This window comes from Rousettus aegyptiacus, unplaced genomic scaffold, assembly GCF_014176215.1.
Source record: "Rousettus aegyptiacus isolate mRouAeg1 unplaced genomic scaffold, mRouAeg1.p scaffold_m13_p_7, whole genome shotgun sequence".
In the NCBI taxonomy this organism is placed as follows: domain Eukaryota; kingdom Metazoa; phylum Chordata; class Mammalia; order Chiroptera; family Pteropodidae; genus Rousettus; species Rousettus aegyptiacus.
This window is the reverse complement of record NW_023416310.1, coordinates 33,003,905-33,024,696: the sequence shown is the minus strand read 5'-3', so window position 1 is coordinate 33,024,696 and position 20,792 is coordinate 33,003,905. Positions and strand designations below refer to the sequence as shown.

General features: G+C 34.0%; 1 long non-coding RNA gene across 9 annotated transcripts in view; it reads left to right on the top strand.

Moving 5' to 3' along the window:
- The window catches only part of LOC107501373, a 257,563-nt gene that overhangs the window by 217,315 nt on the left and 19,456 nt on the right, over nucleotides 1-20,792 (top strand). For all 9 annotated transcript variants that reach the window (XR_001594744.2, XR_001594739.2, XR_001594743.2 and 6 more), the window contains one exon: nucleotides 19,625-19,831. This is a non-coding gene — a long non-coding RNA (uncharacterized LOC107501373). The remainder of the gene's footprint in view (nucleotides 1-19,624; nucleotides 19,832-20,792) is intronic.

Below are 20,792 nucleotides of genomic sequence, written 5' to 3'. Positions count from 1 at the left end.
TCTAGGAAATGCAGGACATATACGAGGTGAACCTGGAGTGTTTTATAATACTATGAAGTACATGTTGAATTAAACAAACTCTAAGTGATGGGAATATGTCAAATGTACACAGGAGCCAACTGAAAAAGTTCCTAATGGCCAAAGCTAGGAATTTGAGCAATAAAATTAGTACAGTAGTATAATCCAAACTATAAAATAAATATCCATGAGTCCATACTAACAAATAAATGATTGAATAAATAGATGGGGCAGAAGAGACAACTTTCCTGTGCAGAATTATAGATAATTTAGGTACTCTTCCATCAAAGAATAAAGAGAGATTGTAAAGAGAGGATAAAGCATAACTTTTCGGCAGAGATACTTGACAAATACTACTTTAGCCAGGTGATTAAGATCAACATCTAAAGATAAGTCATATCAACAGTATATACATTTGCTACGATTTAATGAAAATGACACTTTACCTCTCTCATCTTCTCCCCTAGAACACATGACCCTAATCTCATTATGAGAAAAACATCAGACAAATCCAAATAGAGGGATATTCTAAAAAATAATCAACAGTACTTCTCGAAACTATCAAAGCCATCAAAAACAAGGAAAATCTGATAAACTGTCCTAGCCAAGAGAACTTGTGATGATTAAATGAATGTATGTAGTATCCTGGAAAGGCAGAAGGACATTAGGTACAAACTAAGGAAATCTGAATAAAGAATGGATTTTAGTTAATAATTATCAATATTGGTTTATTAATTATAACTAATTTACTCTGTTAATAGTAAGGGAAACTGGATATGTGGTATATGGGAAATTTCTATAATATCTTTACAACTTTTCTATAAATCTTCAACTTACAAAATTTATTTTTAAAAAGCTATACAACAAACAAACATAATAAATGAGAAAGATTAAAACCAAGCTATAAAATCCAAGTTGTCCTAAAAATTGAAAGTGATAAATTTTCATCTTAACAATTATCAGTGATCAACTAAGTTGATGAAAAATTGTTCTTTAGATTTAGTAACTTGGTTACCATGACCTGAACCAGAGTAGTTTCATTGCGGGTAGAAGCCAGACTGGAGTAAATTGAAGAGTGAATGTGATCTGAAGGCAAAAAGGAGACATTGTCAAGAAAGGTGGCAGAGGATTGCAGCAAGAGGTAGTAGGAGGGCTGTAGGATTCAGCAAGGACAAATCTCGCCCCACCCCCCACCCTGACACACACACACTTTTTTTTTTTTTTTGTAAACCCAAGATGGGTGGGAAGGTGGATGAGAAGTATACAGTAAAAAGTAAAATTTGAAAATATAGGAAAGTAGAGATTCAATCAATGGAGTAATGAGGGGTAGGCTCAAGAGCACACCCGGACAGATTAGCCTTTAATAGGAGTCTGGGCATACCCTCCATTACAACAGAAGACAGGAATGAAGGATAGATTCTAAAAGCGGGGGTTTTAGTGGAGATAATAACTCTAGATTAATGGCGTGCCTTCCTATTATAGATTGAATTATATCCTCCCCCCAAAATGTTGAAGTCCAGTATCTGTGAATGTGACTTTCTTTGGACATAGGCTCTTTGTAGATGATTAAGTTAGGATGAGATCATTAGGGAAGACCCTAATTTCATATGATTGTATCCTTACAAAAAAAGAACATTTGGACAGAGACATAGACACAGGGAAGATGCCACATGAAGATGAAGTCAGAGATTGGGGTGATGCATCTACAAGCCAAAGAACCTAAAGATTGCCAGAAAATCACTAGAAACTAGGAGAGAGGCATGGAACAAATTCTTTCTCAGCCCTCAGAATGAACCAATCTTTCCGATACCTTAATCTCAGACTTCTGGCCTCTAGAGCTATGAGACTATAAATTTCTGTTGTTAATGAGCCCAGTTTTTGGTACTTTGTTATCACAGCTTTAGCAAAATAATTCACTATCTAATGGTTTTCATTTTCTTTGTGAAATAGTTAGCATGAACATCTTCTGAAACTGTATGGGATGTAGATGGGAGTGAGAGTGGAGCTGGAGATTTAAAGAGAAAGTAGAGGGATTATAGGAAAACCAGTATTAGATTTCTTTAATAAAATGTTTGAATAAAACTTCTTACTAATTTAAACTACCTTTCTCATAAAAATTGATGAGATTGTGTGAAATTTTAAATTTATATTTTTATCACTCTAATATTTATATTCCATTGTAACAATGTGGGGTTTAAAACAGTCTGATGGTTAATTTTCCAGGTTAGCTTGGTTGGGCCATAGTGCCCAGATAGTTGGTCAAAGATTATTTTGAATGTGTCTGTGAAGGTGTTTTTTCGAATGAGATTAACATTTAAATTGGTAGCTTTAAGTAAAGCAGATTATTCTCTGTAGTGTGAATGAGCCTCAACCAATCAGGTGAAGGTCTTAGTAGAACTAAAACTGACATTCTCTAAGCAAGAAAGAATTCTTCCAGCAGATTCCCTTTGCACTTGACCTATAACTCTTCCCTGGGTCTACAGACTATAGGTCTACCCTGCAGATTTTAGATTTACCAAGCCACCACAATCATTAATTTTCAGATAACAGAAAGTTGCCATTAAAAAAAAATCTAATAATTTTCAAAAATGTACTACATATAAAAATATAAGAAATATAATTTTTCATTATGAAAAAAATTTAGCTGTTATTATCATCTCATATTGATGACCTCGAAAAGAGAAAAAAGTTAACTGCTCAAAACCCAAAGATAGCAGTTTAGTACAATTTCATTTTTATTGTTTCAGCTGTCATTTTTCATTCCAGGTGAGAGAGGGGACAGCTATAACTCTGGCAATCACCAATAGGTTCATTCTCATTGTTCTGTGTTAAGAAACTAGACCAGGTCCGTTAGTTCTATACTGCATAATTCAGTAAGCAGGTTCTCTAACTCTATTACAGCAAATTTCACATTGCATTCTATGTTAGTTACAAATGTATCTTTCTCTTTATTATCATCCCTGCTGCCGCTAGTGTGTGCTTCTTGAGAGTAGAGAAACTCTCCCTCAATTAATGTGTGCTCAATACATGAAACAAGTCCAATGGTAAAGTGTACATCATGACTTTCTCTTATGAGGTGCTCGAGGTTGCTTTCTGTTAATCCTTTTTTTTTTGGCCTCCTCCTTACTGTATCACGGAAGGGAATTCTTAGTCCTTAAAGCCTTCCAAGACTGTTTCTTAATACTTATTTCCTTTTTCTAACTGGCCTGGTCATTTTTGACAAAAAGTTCTAGGATTTAATGAAGTTACTCCTTCAAAACATTAGAGATCCATAATCATGGGAGCCAATTTTTTGAAATCAGTCAGCCTTTCTCTATCCTGTTTAATTTCTTTGGAGTACCCTACTTTAACAAATAGGCATGTTTTACTCTTTATTATTTATAAACACATAATTTTAGTTTTCGGAGAAAGTAATTTATAATAGATATTAAAAATTCAAATAATACAAAGAAGTAAAAGAAAATTGTAAAAATAATCCCAAATATCACAACTGTGTTGACCATTGTTCCTATTTCAATGAACATCTTTTTAGAAATTTCTTTCCACACTCTTTATGATCTACTTTTTTTCAGTCACTGATATGTCATGAGCTCCTTTCAATGACAATACATATAGGTAATTTAAAATAAAGCATAGCATTTCATGAACATGTAAGTTCTTTTCAATTTTTGATAGTGTATGCATGAGGGGCTACTATGAAATTCTATCTTCTAAAATTACATTTTCCTCTTCTGTGATTTCTCCTTATACTGAAGTTTCTTTAGTGGGACTTCTGGATAAGATTAGTTTTGAAATAAGAAAATTCAGGGTCAGAAAGATTTTTCAGGTGTCACAAAAAGAATATAGGCTTGGTTAGAACTCACAGCCAAGGTCTCTCAAGTTTTTGTCTAGAGTACTAAGTAGTTTTTTCTTAATACATATCTCACTGGAAAAGTTCCATTCACTGTAGCAAATTTATATAGTCTACTGAGCTTTGACAGAGACTAGGATTTTATTTACTGTAATTACCTACTAGAAGAGAGAGTTAAATCTGTTGGTGGAGTGGCTTCCTGTAGCATTTTTATTTATATTTCAAAAGATGATAGAAATCCAGAAGGGCTGCTATGAGCCATGTTTAGGCTGAATACATGTGGAGAGACTGGGTAGCTGTCTTTTGATCATTTTCATGGCAACCTATATACAGAAACATAGATGTGATCACCAGTGCCCTTTGTTGGGAGTAGAATTTTGTGAAACAACCGCATTCATATGGAGAAAGGCAATAGAGTCTGTAAAGAAAACAGTAGATATATGTAGAGCTAATGAGCAAATTTTCTGTCTGTCTTTCTAAATCAGGGCTTTAAATAGAATACCTTGCATTTGATTCAACCAGATAATCAACATGTTTAAAAATGTTAATCTTTCTAAGTACTTTTATTCCTCTAAATGAAATGTTTTAGGTACCCAGCCATCAACTTACATAGTAGGTGTTCAATAAATATTTTTGAAGGAAGGAAGAAAGTAATGAATATGGTAAGGATGAGTTCTTAATATTTATTTATATTAGTAACATGAAGGTATTGGTCTTTCTTGTAATTGAGAGTTTAGTACTAAGCATATGTTTATCCCTCTCCTAGGAGGCAAAATTAGAGTGAGTTCACAGACTGGCATTATTCCATATGGTACCCACTAGCCACATGTGGCTCTTTAAGTTAATTAAAACTTAAAATTCAGTTTCTCTGTCACAACAGCTACATTTTAAGGGCTCATTAACACTATAGGGCTAGTGGCTACTGTACTGAACTGCACAGTTATCAGGCATTTCCATCATTTCAGAAAGTTCTATTAGATAAGGCTATTCAGGCTCAATCATTAAAAATTTCTTTATATAGAAATTTCTTTATATGAAAAGGAATCTTAATAAAGTAATGTCAACACAGTTATGGACAATGAGCTGTTTTGTTTTGTTTTTTAATTAAAAAAATTTAAGCTGCTGTTGCTGAGGCTGTACATGTTTACACATGCGATTGATCTTTCGATCTGGAAAATTTTGTTTAATTTCCACAATTTATATTAATCTACCTATGCTTGTTAACATTTTTCTCTTTTATCTAGCCAGGCTCTTCCCTTAAGTGATTAGGTACAGTAAATACCCTTTAATTTCTGCTGCCAACTATTCCCTCCAAGAGTCCAGTAAAATCACAGAAGATGCTGAGCTCTTTAATATCATGGGAATCCAGAATCTGAGTTCATGGGGCCCATTCTAATCCTCTATTATAGGGTTAGTCTTTTACAGTTACCAAATTTGAAATGTGGCTTATTTATGCAAGTATTAAAAAAATGTCTCCTTCACTCTGGATTAAATATTTTAAATGAAAGATTTGTTATAATTGTCATAGTAAAAAAAAAAATCCAAAAGTGTAAGTTTATTTGACAGATACTTTCTTCCTAATTATAGATATGAATAAGCAGTGGGCTTCTAACCAGATCCCCAGCACTGTCACTGCATTTGGGTAGAGAGCTACCATCTTCTTTGTCCAAGATAGCTTCTCCTTTATTATTCTTTCTCATATCAAGAAAAAGATACAATTGTAGTAGTAAAGGTAATTTTTAAAAAAATTTTCTGTCCATAAGAGAAAATAAAATCCAAAAAGCCTTCTGAATTAATTCGTAGGAGAGTTCACGTTTTATAGTTGACATGCGTTTTTCCTTTCTCTTTCCAAATTTTTAGCACATGAGGTCATTTATACTAAGTGTAGGAAGAGAAACAATTTTAATTCTTATATACTTTATATTTTGTTTGAGCTCAAACAAAACACAAGCCATTTGTCAAGAGATAAAAAACTAAGGTATTTAAAATTAACTTGCTCTATAAACAAGTAGTAATTAAAAAAACTTCTTTACCTAATTTTTTTTACTTTTTAGTGTTGAAATAGTTTTTCAGCTATTCATAATTCTTCATGGAGTTTTTCAAAAAGTAACATTAAGAAGAGTTAATGAATTTAAGAAAGCTTTACCTTTACTGGGAACCATTTTATTTTGCCAAGTTTATTTTCCAGTTTGAATTAGAGACAACCAAAATGAATATTGAAATAGTCACTGATTTTGCCAAAGTCGTTTGTCAGAATTATTTTCTCTTTGAGACTTGAGCTTTTTCCCTGCACAAAGTCCTGAATAAAATTAGGCAAAGAGTGGATGTGTTATTTTTTCACTCTAAATTTCTCTCTTATACAAACGGGAGTTGGGTATGCTCGGATGGACATTGATTTCCCAGGATACCCTTTGCAAAGCTCCACCTGCTGTAGTGGAAAGAGCATAGCCTTCAAATCAGAGAACTGTTTTGCTTTTTACTGACTGATCAACCTTGCATAAATTATTTAATTTCTCTGAGCTTCATTTCTCTCAAAAATAGGGATGGTATATTTACCTTGTAGGCCTGGTGAGAGGATTGTGCATAATAAATAGAACACATCTGAACAGCATCTGGCCAGTGAAATGTGCTCAATAATGTTGCTATTTTTAAAAAAGATTAACTTTATGCAGTGACATCAAGACTTTAGTTGTGTAAAAGATAAAAAATTCCCCAAAGATTTCTTTTTAAAATTCAAAATACTTTCATTATGGAGGCAGGAAAAATGGTTGAGGCACACAGAAGCATCGTTTTTCTTTATTCCTTTCCAAGTACCTAAAGCTAATGTGTTAAGCTTGGAAGAAGAGTTAGTGAGTGATGCATCAGGATGCTATCTACATATCTATTGTGGAAAATGCCAATGTGTTAATTTTAGTGAGAGCCTGTATAGTGATTACAATCATTCTGACATGAAAATATTGACTGATTCTGGCTCATGGCTGACAATTGAAATTTAAGTACATTAATATAAACCGATGACCACTGAGAATTGAATCAAAAAGTATAGGAGTTTTACTTAAGATAAATGATTAAAGTTGATGGGCAAAGTGTAAAGTTATAGCTCTTTGAAAAATACATTTTAGATAAAGGTTAATAATTTTGAAACAACTATATATATATATAGTGGAACTTATCAATTAAATAAGTGGCTGGTGCCTGGTTTCTCTGTTGGAGTGGGAGATTGCAGACAAGCAAAGGGAAAAAGGCTAGAATGGCACAGGTGTTCATGGATTAGCGTTGGAGACATTAGCATAAACTCATCTTTATGCTTACTATAGATACATATGGACAGATATTTATAAATATGTGTGTCTACAATTTAACATATATGCATACATTCCCTTGCTCTGTCAGCTGAGAGGCCCTTGAAGCAATGACACTCTAGTAGTAATGAGCATACTCGGTTCCCAGATCTTGGTTTTAAATACCATTTTCCAATAAAAATCAGCAGGATTTCTTAGAGAAATGGTTGGTTCTAAGGTTGGAAAAGGAATATATAAGGTAAGCCTGGAATAACTTGTAGTACTAAAAAGTAAGGAATGCTCAAATAACAAAGTGAAACAGACGAACAACAAAGCAAAACCACACTGGTTTTATGGGTTAAAGGGTCACAGAAGCCACTTGAAAGAGCTCCCAGTGGCCAAAGGTGAAAAAAAATTGAACAACAAAATAAAGTAGTATATTTCAAAGTATAAAATAAATATCTCTGAGTCCATACTGATATAAATAAATAATTCAATAAATAAATAGGGGAGAATTGATAAATCCCCATGTATAAGATTTCCAAGGAATTTATGTAGGTAACTCTGTCCTCAGATGTGGAGCACAACTCCCCATGCTATAAACATGGACTGTGCCTAGTGACCTCCTTCCTGAGTACAGCAAGGTAGTGGGGAAAGTAACTACAACAGAGAAACATGACAAACACTGCTTTAGCCAGGTGCTCAAGGTCAACATCAACAGTGATAAGTCATGTTGTTAGTATCGTGTCATTAGTATGTACTTTTGATATGATGTATGTAAATGGCACTTCCTCCCCCAAATCGATAACCCCAGTCTAATTCAGAGAAAAACATCAGAGAACTCCAAATAGAGGGACATTTTACGAAATACCCATTCAGTACTCCTCAAAACTGTCAAGGTCATCGAAAACAAAGGAAGTCTGAGAAATTGTTTCAGTCTGGAGATGCCTAATGATAATATATGGATTTACTTCATAATAATGTAACTGAACCAGGTCATTACCACCCCATCATATCAGGTAGCTGGCAGGAGTTGGAGAATATAGCTTTCATACTTGGACAAACTTGGTAACATTCAATCAATATAAGGTGTTTTGTAATTTTTTCTTAAATTATCTTAACATTTCTTCAGAATTTTTCAAGTTTTAAAAAGACTAATTTTTGTTCCTTTTTTTCTGAATATTTTCAAATTATAACTATCTAATTCGATAATATATTTTTGTGAATTTTTTAGTTTTTCAAAATGGTTCAAAACGAACTTCAAAAACCACTGAACATTTTAGTGACTTGCTTACCCTATGCTTTCTTTATAGTTATGTTGCATAATTTTGCAAATTAAACACAAACTGAATGTTTGTATCTCCCTAAAATTCTTATGTTGAAACCTAATTCCTAATGTCATGGTACTTGGAGGTGGGGCTTCTGGGAATTTATTAGGTCATGAAGGTAGCATCCTCATGAATGAGATTAGTGACCTTATAAGAGACTCCAGAGGGCTCTCTTACTTCTTCCACCTCCTGAGGGCACAGGGAGATGGCAGTAGTCTTTGAACCAGGAAGCAGGTTCTTACCAGACTCTGAATATGCTGGTACCTTGTTCTTGGACTTCCCATCATCCAGAACTGTAAGAAATAAATTTCTGTTGTTAATAAGCCATTCATGGCATTCTGTTACAAAAGCCCAAACAGGCAGATACAAGACTATCTAGATGTTCCATTTCAAAGTATTTTTCAGCCCAATTTCATTTTTTGTTTTGCTCTGTTCTAGCATTATTGAAGAGACTAGTTTATTTTAATTAGATAGTCAAAATTTGCCTTGAAGAACAAGAAAGAATTCAGCTGCACTGTTACATAACCTGAGTTTAATTGAAGAAAATTTATCAAACATATATGATGCCAGGCATTTGATATGGCACAATGAACACTTTTCCTCATAGAGCTTCCATTACAATTGAAAACAACACCTTGAAAACCAATTACAATTCAGATAAGTGTTGTGGGTGGATTTCAAAGGAGCTTAGTAACTGAGGGGTAGAGGTGAGATGGAATCTGAGCCAGTCTACAGGACCCATCCTGAAGGAAGTAATGACATTTAATCTGAGAATGATAGGCATTAACTAGGTCAGTGGTACTTACCAGAGCTGTTCTGGAAGTTTGTGGGAACACATTACATTGTCACAATAATGAGTGTGGCTGCTAGTATTTAGTGTGTGGGTCTAAGGATGACAGATGTATTGCAATGTGTGGGATGCTCCCATACAACAAAGAATGAACTCCTTTTCTATAATTTTCTAATACCCTACTGAGCATTTTTATATAGGTTTATAGCTTATCTGCAAGAATATCATACTGCCTCTATAATTCGTCTTGATTTGTTATCCCTGTTTTATTTAAGATTGTTTTGTTCTTTCTCTCGTCATATATAAATAAGTCCACTAACCCTAATACAGGATTTTGAGTGTCTACCCTTTTCTTTGGTCCTTCATTTTCCATATTCTCCCTACTAGTGACCTTTTAAATTCAGAATTATCACTGGCAGGAGGAAATAGCAGATTAGGTCATGATGGCTTCCAATATAGCCACGCTGAAGCATTTACATATAGAAATATAGAAATACTTTCCTGTTGTTTATCTTCATATTAGGTCTTGGAGACATATGTATTGAAGATTCTAAATTTATATGTTTAAGAGGGTATATATGATTTATGTCTTTTGTTCCAGGACGACAATGGAGACATTATAAAATACTTGTTATTTAAAAGGAAAATTAGATCTAAAAGTTTTGGGGCTTATCACTATAATTGGGGGTGCTTCTACCATGTAGTGTGTGGGAGCAAGCGATGCTGAGTACTTTGTCATACATGAGATAGTTCTGCATATTAAAGAACAGAGATTTTGAAAAATTTGAATGGATATTTATGTAGGCACTATGGTTTCTCTGCAAGAGTATCATACCTGCACATTCTTTTCTCTTAAAAATCTATAATTTGCTTTGGCATATTATTCCTATTTCAATTAAGGTTATTTGGCTTGCTCTTTTGTCATATTTAAATAAGTGTTGTGACTCATTCTACCTTTAGATTTTACTCTCGTGCCTACTGGTAGCCATGTATTTTAATTTTTCTAATTTTCAATGTATAGCATAGCTTTTGATTTCCTTCTCAAATTCAAACTTACAAATTAAAGTAAGTTTAAGAATTTGAGAGCACTTCCTATGTCTCTGGTAGACATGCACAGGCATTTATATAAATTGAAATATATATTGTTTTTGTAATTTGTACTTCATTAATATTCTAATTTATTTTTGAAATAAAAATGAAATATACAATTTATTCTTAAAATCTGTCAACATCTTGGTAATATGTACCAAAGGTCTCCAGGAATCGCAATGAAGAATACTTTGGAACTTCAAATGAGAGAAACAACAAATTGTTTACTTTGCCTTAATTCAAAATCTTAAAAAATCAACTCTCCAAATAATTCACTAGATTATACAAGTTATATACCTGGATCCAAAATTTCCCCTTGCTCATCTTAGATTAACTGAGGTCCACTCCTCAACTCTGTCTCACTGATAAAGGTGTTGTCTGCACACCACTTAGAACTCAACTGATGGCAGTCCCAGACCCAGTAGGAAATTCTGACATCAGCAGTATATGGCTACCCTGCTAGGAGGGCATCTCACCCTCATGGCATCTGTCCATGGTGCTACCTGGACAGACTCTTAGCAAGTCACCCCTAGCTCAGTGAAGTAGGAAGTACATGTGTACATAAATATGCTACGTGCTTCAAGAGTCCTCATTTCATTAGCTCTGTGGAGTGGTGATAGATCTGGAAAAGACCTTTGGAATATATTCATATTATTTTCATATTTGCAGTGAGAAGACTAAGGGTTTTCCAGCAGTACCTACTTTTCCTGATTCCAAAACTCCGTTTTCGTCTTTGAACATGACTATTTTGTGCAGATGTCACTTTAGAAAATAATTACATAAAATATAAATTATTTTTTCAAATAAAATCTTACATGATTTTTAAAGTACTTCATACTCACTGAAGAAAGTTTGTAAAAGTTAGGAAATACTAATGAAAAGATATAACTGGCTCCTTTCAGACTCTCACTTAATGATTAATATTTTGGTATATTTCCCTTCAGGATTGTACATATATTAATCTTTAGATGAAAGTATTTATTGTTTTTTCATTTACCGATGATATGTTAGGCACTATTCTAGGTGTTGGGAACATAGTAAGGGTAAGACAGTCAAGGTTCCTGCTATCCTGGGGCTTAACCTTGAGTAAGGGACAATCGAGAAGTAATTATATAAATGTTATGACTGCAGGTGGAGATTAACATTGTTAGAAAAATAAAACATAAAATGGGAGCATGTGGTAGCTGTGAGCAGTAGGCGAGGAGTGAGGGTGTGTATAGCTTAAAAGAAGAAGAAAAAAAGACCCCTTTAAGGAAGTGATATTTGTCCTGGATAAGAAACAGCAGGGGTAGAAATCCTCAAATGGTAAAAAGCTAACTTGGCATGTTGAGAACCAGAAGAAGGCCTGTTTGGCTGGAGTGTGGTGAATAAAAGGAGAATGACTTGAGATAAAACTGAAGAGGTAAGGGTGAGATTGTGTAGGGCCTTGTAAACCTGAAAGGAATTTGGATTTTATATTGTCATGGTAACCTCTTGGGAAGTGACATGACCAGATTTCTGTTTGAAGATGCTCATTTTGGTTGCTCTGTAGGAATGGATAGTAGGCTATCAAGAAAAGTGTGTTAGGACAGGTTAACTGTTATGACAAGCAACCCCCATATTACAGTGGCTTAAGACCATGAAAGGTCATGGCTCTTCACAGGCCCACACAGTTGGTGGAGGAAGGCTTTACTCCACACTGTCTTTTAGAGACTCATGCTCCTTTCATCATGTGATGTGACCAGCTGAGTACAACACAAGGCCTCCAAGGTTGTCATAGAAAGTGAAGAGAGTGAATGGGAGATCAGAAGGGAGCCTGGAAGTGAACTGCAAATGGCCACATGCCACTGCCCAGAATTCAGTTGCAAGACTCAAGCCTACCTTCAAAGAAACTGGAAACTGGGCTCTTCCTTTCTGTGTTCTTCCTTATCTTTGCCACAGGAAACAAACTAGGAGACTGTTCCAGTAATTCAGGCAAGAGGCTATAATGGTTTTGGCTATTCACTGAACAAAAATTGATCAAGCCCCTTACATGGACTAAACACTGTTCTTGGTGCTGGCAACAGGGTGGAGAAAAAGAAAAAATTTCTGCTTTGATGGAGCTTATACTTTAGTGATAGAGGTAAAACAACAATAACGAAAATCTAAAGACATACACACAGTTTTAGATAGTAACTGTTATGAAGTAAAAGGAAAGTAGAATAAAATATAAGAGCAGGTAAAAATATTTTTATGGCTATATACATATTTTTATATACATTTCTCTATATACGTACATATATATTTTATAAAAGTTGAATCTCACTTTATGTGTATTGCCTTTTTATGACAGACTTCTTCACTGAAGTTAATCAACACGTGCTTATTTCTACCAGAAAAACAGCTCCAGAAACTTGTTCCCGTCCAAATAGTAGATGTTTTAAAACTATCTTATGGAAAGGACAACAACTTCTGCCATTTTTAAAAATCCTCTTGTTCTGGATGCTGAGCCTTTAGGGCACTCAAGATCATTCAGTAGGGAAATAACTTTGTAGCTTTTCTCTTGAGACCCACATTCAGCCTCATAACAGAGAGCTCCCTCAATACCCACCTTCTCCAACAGCATGTTGAACACTGCAGAGGGAAGTGTTCTTCCTTTGTGCATTTGAGTGTGTGTGTGTGTGTGTGGAGAGGGCTAGTAATGCATATATTACTATTATAACAAAATTATTTAGTAGATCAATATTTCATAGATCAACACAAAATTTTCATTGAAATTTAATAACTGTTTTTGATTCATATTTATGTACCTATGTATTCATAAGCTTTATAATACCTCTCCCCAATCTAAGGTTTCTTCTCATGGACATTTTAGTATATGTGGCTTTATTTCAAGATGTCTTTTGGTAGCTATAACAATCTTAGCTTTAATAAGTACTAATGATAATTGAAAAAAAGGGGAATCTTGAACTTGGGAAAAGAAAAAGGAAGTAAGTGTCTGACAGAGCAAATGTAAGGTTTTGGTAATGAAGCCTTGGAAGAGGTAAGATGCCGAAAGGACAGAATGCAGACCTAAGCCTCAGCCCGTGGTCCTGCAGCTGTTCAAAGAGGGTGTCAAGCTGTGTGCTGAAGTGGCCTTACTGAGAACAAGTGACAGGCAGGGTTTGGCTTGGTATTTCAAATTACCAAACCAAAAAAGCATTGAACTTCGAATAGAGAAGAAAGAGCAATAAGAAGGGCAAGTTATATTCAATTCAATTAAATCGCCAACATATAATTACAAGGAAATTTTGATAATTTCTGGAAGTATAAAGAATGACAAATGGAAGCTTATTGTTCCATCTCCATTGTTCATATTTTAAGATGTATACAAAGTTATTTATTTGGATGGCAGTCTTGTTTTATTTTAGAGATTAGAAACATGCATATGAAGGCTTTCATAGTCATTCCTGATCTCATTCCTCCCCTCAATATCCTCCAAAACAGCTTTCATTTTTCAACTGCCAATTTTCTACCACAGAAAATTTCAGGACTCTAAGCCTTAGGTTTGGAAATAAGTATATAGCTCATTAAAGAGGTCACAATATAAAAAATGGATTATATTCTAAAAATTCAGCTGAAAGCCGGATAAATGTTTGGAATTAAGAAGCACAGCTATATATAAGACAGCAAAACAAGCCCCTGGAGAAACCTAAAATACTCATTCAACATCCACTGAGAAAAACAGTATAAGTTTTTAAAATTTGGAATCAGAAAGAAGAGGAGAATTTTTTTTTTTCCTGAACCTGTCGTGGGCCCCCTAGGAAAATCTTGAAACAGAAGTTCTTTTAAACATTCTCCCACTTTCCTTTTGTGCCCCTCTCAGATGTCTAATATTGCTCATCTCAGGTGCCCTGATGTTAACACACAGATATTGCTTTCTGTTTCTCACCAGGGCATTCTATTGAGGGCTGCCTCACAGCCATAAATTGTGGTCCAGAATTGGCTTCCTCATTGTCTATTCTCCTTCCTCCTCTTTTCACAAGACTCACTTTACATTTGCAGGACAGTGTGGGTGACAAAGTTTCAATCTTTTAGAGGGGTTTGTATTTTAAAAAGATGTCTGATAACTGAAATGTATATTTATTCAGTGGAAATTTAGATGAATAAATTAAATGAGAGATTACACACAAAGTACTGATCACAGTGCCAGGGACTTCCTAAAGGTTCTCATCCAATTCCTAGTATAATGAAGTGAAAATTAAAAAAAATAATATTTCAATATGGGGAAGATATTATAATGCATGGGGGTGTATGAAGCATAGAATCAGGATGGAAAAAATGTCCGTGTGTGGGAGAAGGGTAGTTTGAATATAGTAGTGACAGGTTTCTTTTTTTCTCTCTCCTTTTCTCAGTGATAGATTTCTTACAAGGTAGCACTCATAATCATTCTTTGTTTCTGTTTTTCTTGAAGAAATAGAGCCATGTTTTACATGGCTATTTTCATGTTTCTGACAAAATGTTTATTTTTTTGTATTTCTAAACTTTATATTAGAATGTTAGTTGGGATTTCTGGATCCCTGATATTCTTCCACATTTTACTTATTTCTTAAAGTTTATGTCAAGCTTTGAACTACTTCCTACTCTTTTTGGAACCCATAGAATTTAAATTCCATACTCTCGGGTGGTCTTTGATAGATTTAAGTAGAGATGGAAGGAGTCATTTTTGTGAGTTTTATCTAAGTTGGAAATATCTTATATATTTTTCTTTTATGGCTTTATTTGTTTTCTTATACACATTTAAAAATCTCTAAGTACCCAGCAAGAATGGAACATATAAACTTACATGCAATTTATGGGAAAAAAATGTGTAAATGGAGGGGAAGTATTGATGCACTATTTTCATATTACACATTATATATGAAGGGTTATCGATAGATAGATCTATCTACCTTTTTGAACATAATTCTACATTTTGATTTTTTTTTTTTTTAGAAGATACTGCATTGTCTCTGGATAGGTTATATTTTCTCTACAAGTTTCTTTTATGGATCTTAAGATGCTTTAAATGTATTATTAATAAGTAGCACAATTCAATATTTATGGGTCTTCTACATTATACAAGTCAGAGTGCATAATCTTTTGTATTTTCAGTTTTATAGGAAACAATTTTAATTTTTCCACTTCACTTGTCCTCTCTCAATTGCCCATTGAAAGTTTGCTCATTCTATTAAGCTTCATTCAATTTCCTATTACAAATTTCACTTTTCTTCAAAACCCTTCCTCCAAAGTCTATCATTTCTCATGTTATTGCCCTTCCTACAGACACTCATCAATATTTGAAAGCAGCTATATTATGAATTTTGGCCGCCTGGGCTCTCCAACTTAGATATCACATCTGGTCCATTTCTAGCTATAATTGCATATGACCTTCTGACTTTTCAACAGTCTGGGTAAGGAGAAATCTTGTATTAGTTTCATAAAAACTGCTTTACTTTGTGGCTTTTTTTTCTCATTAATAAAGAGATAGCTCCAAACCACATAATAATTTCTTATGGATTTTTGAATGAAGAAGCACCGGGAGTGATCTTTCAAAATTTTATGGGCATATATAAATATTTTTCTTAAAACATTAAATCATATTATCACAAACAGTCTTTTTAAACTCAGAAGTCTGTTATTATTTGAATTCGTAGCAAAGAATGTCCTCTAAACTTCTAAGGTGGAAATTACATCAAATGAGTCTATTAAGAACTTGATTAGGGACTAAGTATATGGTATTAACATGAGATTAGAACTTATGACAACTCCATTATGCTTCAAGGTGTCAAAAAAGAAAGCTTATCATTTACTAAGATCTTTGGTCTTGATCTAATCTGTAGTGAAACAATATTTAGAAAATGTGAGATATAGAGAGATGGACAGTGTACCCATATGTCTGGCTCTGTAGGCATGAGCTAAATGCTTTGGCGGTGGGATGAAGGAAAGCCTATATTAGTAATAATATCACTGATGTAGGTACTGGGGCAATGTATTAAGACATTAACATCCATTCTCACTTTATGGTAAAGGATGTGTTCACTAAACTACTCAAGGTAAACAACCCTACATATTCCTCTTATTGCTATTGGAATTCCCTAGTCCTGAAGAGTTTTGTTCACAAACGACATTCTTCATGGCAGGCAGATGTGGGTTTTATCATTTGCATAGATTCTACTGATTAAGGAAATTGTGCAGCTTCATAAAAGATGGAGGTTCTGTTGTTTTCCATTAAACATGTATTATATGGAGAATAGAGAAAATGAACATGATTAAACATATTTCATGCCTGTAAAGCCTTTTCCTGTAGTATCATAAATAACCATATATGTTTTTGTTTTCATGGTTGTTAAATCTGATGCATATTATGTCATCTGAGTAAATTCATGGTTATGTCACTTATTAATTCTTAGGTGCTGCATGAGAAAACCCCTCCTAGCAGATTTAGCCAGTCCTTTTAATAAGATTGGGGATAACATGAGGCAAAATCTAGTTTTTAAAATTTCAGCTACATGATTCTACACAGTCGTGGTTAAATATCTTATAATAGCTTTACAGATATAACCCTAGATTGGTGACTGACTGAAATGAACTTAATTTCCACTTGGCATTAACCTTCTAATATGTTTAACAGTTCATGAATAATATTCTTTACAAATAGCAAGTTGCATTTGTATACCTCAATGTAGATTAACTATCAAAATGTTTTAGCTAAAATGTTTCTGAAATATTTGGAAACAGAAAATACTGTAAGAGATTCAGCATAAAATTAGAAAATATCAATATACAGCAAAGGAAATAAATTTATAGTGAAATTAGAAAATTGTTTAGACAAAAGTGAATTTCCTAAAATATAAAATAAACTATTTTTTTTTCTGTTTTAGTGTTTGAAAGTCAGGAAATATTGCCTGCTTTGTTTTAATATCTACAAGGAAAAATTGGACTTTGTTATTAATGTAGTACCATTTTCAAGATTAATGGAGTTTCGGTTTTCAAGAGATTACCAATTATTGAGAGCTGTAAGGAATTCAAATGGGCATGACTTTCTTGTCTGTTCTTTAAAGTCATCGAATTTATAGTCACCACTCAGCTGCTGTCCTGAGTACTTTCTGAGTACCTTTTAGTTGTCATTTCAGGGCCTATTTCATATCCCCAAACCTTGTCTTGAATAACCTTGGTCTGAATATTTCAGGTTAGATAACTGGTTCTTGTAATCTTAAAAGATGTCTGGAAGAAGAAGGATTGGGCAAGGAAAAAATTTTAAGCCTCTATAGTTTTTTAAACTGGTATATAAGATAGGTAAGACCTATTTGAGAATATATCATTAATAGAATGTGTCATTTACTAGGCACATTGTATGCCCACTTAGTTCTACAAATAACATTATGAAGCATTTTCTAGAAGAAGAGATGCTCAGAATGGTTAAGAATATTCTTCATGGCTTCACAGATAGAAAGTAGCAGAATTTTAATCAAATTTAGATTGAACTGAATCCAAAGCCTATATGTGTTTCCACAATACCTCCATTTGTGGAGGGAGGAGGTATGTAAATTAGAATAGTAAATGCCTAGGAAGCAGATAATGATGCATACTACCACAATAAAACAAGCTTCCTCTTTGGAGGCTAGAGTAACTGTGAATATGTGTGTGCCATCAAAGATATTGTTAAATAAAATCATGGGCTTGTAATTATGTATCAAGATCCTTAGACATCAGTACATCTGCCAACCAGGTTTTGGTTCATGAGTTGACACTGATTCCATTTGAGGTAGGTACAGATCCTGTAATATGATAGACTGACACCCAGAATGTGCTTCATTCTAGAAAATGTGCCTTAATTTGTCTAATTAGCCTAATATTTAATAACTTATTTCTTTAAGGTGATTTTTGATTTGACAGATAATACAGACACCAATGCTTTTAAAATGTCATTGCAAAAAACTCTTTTGTTCGGATTTTACATCCACAAAAAGGTTTGTTATTTTAACATGCAATTTCCCAGTTGAAAGTCTGCAGAGATAAAACTGTTAAACATAGACAAGCTATTTTTTTTTCTTTCTAAATGTGAGATGAAAACCAAGACAATTCCAAAAAAGTTGACTCGCTAGTTCACTTTCCAATAGTTGTATGGTCAGCACCTAGCTCTGCCACACAAAGAGCACAATTCATCTTGCTGATACAGTCCTGCCTTGAAACTTGTGTTTGAAGATGAGCCTTATTGGTCAGAGTGCAATTCAGTTAAGTGAATTCAGTTTACTTCTCGTAGGTAAGGAATTCTAGTAGCGACACTTTTGTAGTTTCACTAAAGTGTCTGGCAGGAGAAATTTCCATCTCTACACTGAGGAAGAATAGTCAAGAGGATAGTGATCAGTTATGTTCAGAAGAGATTAATGGCAATGCACTTACTTTTGTGGGGAACAAATTTCATCACTGAGTGCGTAATAAGAAAAGTGGGCCTGCTGAGTCTCTGTCCTTTCTTGTGTATATCTGGAATAAGAATTCAGACATTTTGTGTCTTTTTTTTTATAAGATTAGAAAATTCATTTTAAAACAATGAAAGACTGAATTTGGAAATTATACTAGACTCATTTTTAAATCCTATTTATTTCCATATGAAGAGTGACCCAATGTCAGTCATGTAATAAGCACTCCAAATGTTTGTGGAATGAATTAACAAAAGTATATAAATTATACTTAATCACAAAATAATTGTTCCAAATTATCAAATGCTTTTCAATTGCTATTGCATTTGCATTTATGATCAGACTATCCCAAAGAATTTAGGCCATTAACCAAGTACCTGAGTTCAAAGAAACAAATAATCTGTATTCTCCCCTGTCGTTAGCATATTGTTTTGATGGCAGAGAAACAGTACCTTATGTTTATTTTCACCTTATGCCAAGAGAGGTGATACCTTTTGCCTATGGAAATGTGCTAATTTCATCTGTTTCTATCAAAGAGAGAATAGTACGAAAATATTCATTAAAAATAAAAAGTAGTACACACAAGGGATTGAAATGCAAATTACTCAAAGATATAAAAGGAAAAAATTCCTCCCCAGAACTTGTTGCCCTCTATCCAGAAGTAGGGCCCATTAATAATTTTTTGTTTTGTTAACCTCTAAGAGGGCTCAGTGACCTCTGCCTCCTGATATCCATGTCCTTGTGTCTCTTTGCCCCTTGAGTATAGGCAGCATCTGTAACTTCCCTCTAATCAACAGAATATAGCAAAGGTGAAGGGATGTCACTTTTGTGATAGTTACTTAAGGTTATAACTTCTCTTTTGCTCACAGACTCTCTCAATAGATTCTCTCCCTTGTTGGCTTTGTTAAAGTAAGCTGCCATATGGAAACTCCCAAGTGGAAGGAATTAAGAGTGACCTCTTGACAACAGTCAGCAAGGAACTGAAGCCCTCATTCAGTAAACCTGCAAGGAACTGAATCCTGCAGACAGCCATGTGAACTTGGAAAAGGATCCTTTCCCAGTAGAGCTTCCTTCAGGTGAGACCGCAGCCCTGACTGACAAGCCAATAGAAGCTTTTAATAGACACTGAAGCAGAGGACCTGGCTAAGCCAAGCCAGGATTTCTGACCCACAAAAACTGTGAGTTACTAAACGGGTGGGATTTAAAACTGCTAAGCTTGTGACAGTATTGCTATATTGCAAAAGAAAATATATGTTCTTCCAGAAATATTCACAAATGGTTCACATTATATGGATCCTTTGGCAATTTGCCTTTTTTACTCTTTGAAGAAGGATGTATTTCAATGTAAAGTAATAAAATAGAAGTAAAAGAGAAAAAAATTCTTAGGAAATACTCTATTTTTCTGTTAATGTTTTTGGACAACAAAGCTATTTACTAGCAATATGTGGAAAGAATGAGCTTTCATTTTTCTCTCTGATTATATTTATAGTGACCTTCAAATTTTCAAAATATTCCATGTTTCTTGCTACAAACCATTTTCTCCAACTCCGGTACATGTTCATCTACTCTGTGATTTCCTGTCATCTAGGCAACGATATTTTTTGAGATCTCAGGCTCATCCTCACTGCTCCTGGCCGGGAAGCCCTCTCTCATCAACCCGTCTAGGTCAAGTCCCTCTATTTCACACGTTCACAGAACTATGTGTTTTTTCTTCATAGTGTTTAGTACTTAGAACAGTTGTAACTACATTTATTTGTGTAATGAAGAAAGACATTTCTTTCTTTCATAATATCTATAGTGCTCTGGATAAAATAGTCATTTCTGTAGATCTTATAAAATCTTTATAGATACATAGAACCCTAGGTGAAACATATTCTGGATGAATTTGGTTTATTCAATAAGGTATCTGCATTGCCTTTTTATCCTCTCCTGGGCTTTTAAATAATAGGATTAAGATCAGGTATATGAAACCATGATTCTGGTTTTACCTTGGTAAAGAATGTTAACTTTTCAAGAGGAAATGTGAAACTTTCTCTA